Genomic DNA, 5,370 nt, shown 5'->3' with positions numbered 1-5,370 from the left:
CATCAACAAGGTTAGACTCAAAACAGACAAGGGCAAAGTTATTACCTTCAGACTTTTGCTTATTTTCTAGGTAAGCTTTCAACTTTGCACAATCAAGTTTCTTGTGACCCCTCTCCTTACAAAAGAAGCACCAACTTGATTTCTTAAACGGATTTGGATTAGGACCTCCTACAAAGTTGTTATGACCTATGCCTGGTTTCTTAACATCCTGACCTTTGTGAGAAGCATGAGATGAGTTTTTGTTTTTCCAGTTATTCTTGCCAAAACGGGGTTTGGAATGGACAGACAGCAAGGCTAATGCATTCTTTTCATTCTTAAGTTTCTCCTCCTCAGCAACACATTTGGCAATAAGATCATTCGCAGTCCAGTCTACCCCTATGGTGTTATAGGCAGTCTTGATTTGGGTGAAATCAGCAGGAAGGCAATTTAGGGCATCTCCCACGATAAACTTATCGTTCAGGTCAATCTTATGGTTTTTCAGCTTGCCTCGAATGTGAACAATTTTCAGAATAAAATCTCTAACACCACCCTCATCATTATCATATTTTGCATCCATTAACTTTTTCAACAGACGGCCAGATTCAACATTGTCAGACACTATATACCTCTCCTTTAAAGCATCAAGGAATTCCTTAGCAGTGCACTCCTCAGGCAAACCTCCAAGAAGATGCTCGGAGATAGTCCTTTTGATAGCAATTAGGCTTAACCTGTCATCTCTCACCCATTTAGCAAGACGTTCTCTCTGTTCAGCAGTACTCTCAGCATTGACCACAGGCTTATCCTCGCGTAATGCTATGTCTAAGTCAGCAATCCCCAAGGAAAAATCTACATCTTCCTTCCATTTCTTATAGTTCGACCCATTCAACATTTCGATGGAAGCAGAACAATTGTTCACAGAAAAATTCACTGTAGAGACAAAACATGAATGCATTATAAATAAATAAATCATATGACAAGATATAGCTCAAAATTAACCAGCTATCACAATGAGGCCAATACAATAGTACAATCACCTTTGGGCAGAATGTACAAACTAAGGTTAAAACCCCAGTCAAAACCTCAGGTAAGTTAATCAATGAGCATGTATTGAATTCAGAAATTTGTCACCTTTGGGCAGACAAATTCCCTAGTTCAAAACATTCTCCAATAACTTATCCCAAATAAATTTTTAATTACAAAATGCAATAACCACCTTTGGGCAGGAAACTACATGTTACAATTAAAAACATTCCTCAAACTACAAAAAGAAATTTCATCAATCAATCAATAGAGGTGGTCCCACTTTGGTGGTAACGGCCTATATTAACGCAAGAAATTCTTTTGCATAGGAATCAACAACTCTTGTCAAAATACAACACAGAAAAAATATGCATTATTTAAATGCATTTAGACTGGTCAGTATCATTTCAATTCGCATTCATCAAAATTTTGTTTGCTACAGGATTGCTGAACAATTTAATAATAGTGTATAGGGAACAAAAATTAACTCATAATCATGAGTCGTTAATTAGGGAGAGTGACCAGTTCTGTTGAACTCAGAATATCAAATTCCAATTTTCCAATATACTTTTCTATTTTATAAGTATTATAAAACTGTTTAAATAAACATATCAATGTCAAATAATTTACGGAAAATATTTACGCAGCGGAAAAAATTATGAAAAGTATATAGAAAAATCAGAAATTTAATTTCGAGATCAACGCAAAAAAGGGAAACGAATTCGGACCTACAGTAAGGTTATACGCGCCTGCACTCTCTCTGGCTGAGAGTGGGCTTCGTTTGCAGATGAAGAAACTTCATCTTCTACCTCTGGCGGGTCAACCCACGACCAGAAACGGGTCTGGGTTTTAAAGACGGGTTTTTCACTCAAAACATAACGGTTTTACGCAATTTTTGATGGGTTTCGACCGGAATTCAATTTCCAATTCACCACACACAAGAATCGCAAGGAAAAAGCAACATAATCATGTTATTGAATACAAAAATAAACCGGATTTATTTCACCAAAAACAACATGAATTCATGATTCAATTTTCAAAAGAAAAAGATGGTTTTCAATGATAATCAAATTTCTAATCGTTTGGTAACAAAAGCCCCAATTAATTTGAATCGAAATCTTGAATTCATATTTCAAATAAACCCTAAAAGTTTTAATTGATTTTATTCGAAATTCTCTCTCTACAGACAACGAAAATTAACGATTTTGATCTCATTGAATTCGTATGATCATAATCTACAAAAAATCTTGGAGTTGTATAAGCCAATTTTCAACGAATCATGAGATATTAATCTTAGGGATCATAATTTCGAATAAAATCAATTAGCAATTCAAAACAAGTGATTATTAGGGTTCTAAATCATATAATAGTGGCTCTGATACCACATGTGAGAAAAATTAACAATATTATATGAGATAGAACACACTTACATGTCGGATTCGATGCCATGGCTGAGTCTTCCTTTGCCTTTCACGTGCTCCGGTTCTTAGGGTTGTCGATGGGGATTAACAATATTATATGAGATAGAACACACTTACTTGTCGGATTCGATGCCATATGGCTGAGTCTTCCTTTGCCTTTCACGTGCTCCGGTTCTTAGGGTTGTCGATTGGGTAAACCACTAATGAGCGTATTATTAGAGTGATGGCAAAGGGGACCTAGCCTTTCTATTTATAACCGTGCAACCCTAGGCACCACCCATCATGGGCCTAGTGTTTGGGCCTACACTATGTTTCTACACAAATCAGATTAAGTGTCCAATAGCCTATTATTAATTGATCACTTTTATTAGGGCCTAAGCATCATCAAATGGATCACAACATCAGTCCGTTTTTATTAAAACCAAAACCAACAATTGATTGTAGCGCACAAAATATTAGAAGAAATTCTAACAGTCATTACCCAATACCGATTGCTTCCACCACCTTGCATAACGTGTCTTCCACCACCTTGCATGACGTGTGGTAACATCTGCCTCAAATAATCTTGATGGAGAGTTCAAATTGTTATGAGATATGGGTCCGCAGTAGTTATTCCAAGCAATGGATTTAGGTTCATTGAGCCTAGGAACATACTTGGAACATCTTGATCCACCACCTTGCATAATAGTTTTCAAACAAAGTCAAATTCTTATACATGCTAGCTAAAACAGCAATAGGATTTCCTCTAGCAATAGAAAACAAACAACTTTTCACCAAAGTTTTATGAGAAAAAACAAAAATTGACAACCAAGTAGCAAGGAATACTTCATGTTCGATTTCACTACCTTTATCAATGAAAATATCCATTCAAAATGATGTGTAAGCCTTACCTCCTTTTGCATTAGTAAGTTGTTATCTTGCAATGACGAGCTTCTTTTCATTGATCGCCAACGACAGGGTAACTCCGAAAAACCATGATATCCTCCAAAGTTATGGTTGCTTCACCAAAGGGAAAAACAAAGATGTTGGTCTTACAACATTTTTAAATCAAAAATGCTAAATAGCATGATAGCTTTTTTCGTGCTAATCACGCGAATGCTGTTTCTTATGCTTATTTGACCTTATCAAATACGTTTCTCTCCATTTTTATGCTATGTTTTCATCTTCACATCCCCTTCTCCATTTTTATTTTGCTCGTAATGCCCATTTGAAACAATATGGTTTAATGTGAAAAGATGAATATTTAGATTGTTTTGTGATGATATCCACCTGCTTCTTTTCTTTTTAAGCTACAGTGCTCTGCTCCCTTGCCACTACCTACCTCTCATCTGTTTTGTGCTTCACTGCTCTGATCTCTCTCATGATTTTTGTATAAGCCATGGCAATGAGATTCAACATGACAATGGCGGGGTCAAAGATGACGGCAAGTATAGAGGTGATTTGGCGGTGGCACTAGAAATAAGAATTATTTGCTATGATTAATATTAAAATAATAAAACAAGTCCATAAACAAAGAGTTTGTAAAGTTAAGTGTGCATTCGTGTGGCATGCACGACAAATTGTTTCGTACCATATAGCATAACTCTTTTTAAATACGTATATACTTTGCTTTCATAATGTGATGGCATTCCCTTTTTTCCGATACAAGGTGTGATGATGGCATTCTTATTGTTGTGATGGCAAAATCTTGGATAACATTTTGTTTCTTAAATAGGTTTATAAGTTAATCAATTATTAATTTCTTAATACCATTTATTTATTTCATTGTTATACCATATACATCGATTCATATCCTCACTCTTGATTCTAATTTAATCAGTTTTGTTAATTTGATTCCAATTTAATCAGTTTTGTTAATTCCTTTATATTAGATCTGCAATGTTGCGAACTTCTCTTCCAACATGATTGTGTTCATCCAAACTTGACCCATCCTCCATCAACAACAGCTGCTTATTCCATGCATGCACATATAAAACTTATTGACTCTTATTCCAAATTCAATTTTCAATACCCAAATAACAATGACACACTTGAATCTATTTATGTTATATAGTGGATGTACCAAAAACCAATGTGACAAAAGTGCAGATAAAATTTGTAGCATTTTGGAACAACTTATATATTGATATGTTCGGTCTAAGGTATCAGAGAAGCATATCAAGGATTGGATTCTTATTTCATTGTTTGTTTCACCAAACTAAGTTTGCAGGTTCGCACTTGAAATAAAATAACTTTTTTTGACAAATTGAAATATAACTTATTCACGCTTAAATGTTAAATTTTTTGTTAAAAAAAGTTGAATTCAGAAACTCCGTCTTTAAAATAATATTATCATCATCTCACTCATTTGAACATATTATACGATTTAACTTACACCTGCACAAAGGGTCTCAGTCTAGTTTTTAATATTTTTTTTTTTTTACCAACTCAGTCTAGTTTTTTATATTTTCAAAAGAACACTCAAGGGCATAGAATCAAATTAGGTTTAGTTTTATTAATTTCATTTACGGTGCCCCAATACAAGCCATATAAGACCATATGGTTCAAAAACTACTTTTTGTGTTAGGATTTTATTTTTCTGCATATGCATCTAATCAAATCAAATTTTTGTCTACGACATGGGAGGGGCCAAGGGGTTGGCTGTGAAGAAAGCAGTATTCTATCAAACCAAAGCTCAAACGGTGGTGAAGGATGCTCGTGATGACCCAGTCAAAAAAATGTTATGCCCAATTATAAAATACAAACCAAGTTACAGTAATGACCAATTATTAATGTACTTATGTAAAATGAATACTTGGTTTTTTTGTCCAAACATAAAAGATTCGTGCTTCTGACTTGCACCTTCCTAAATAGGTCAGTGTTAACGAACATTTGCTATGACAATTTTTCTTGGTTTTAATTGATATCTGGAAAAATATGTCAAAGTTTAAAAAGCTGATGGAAGAGCGCA

This window comes from Medicago sativa, chromosome 3 (assembly GCF_051527215.1).
Source record: "Medicago sativa cultivar Bolivia chromosome 3, Bolivia_mono, whole genome shotgun sequence".
Classification (NCBI taxonomy): Eukaryota; Viridiplantae; Streptophyta; class Magnoliopsida; order Fabales; family Fabaceae; genus Medicago; species Medicago sativa.
Note: the sequence above shows the minus strand (reverse complement) of the source record.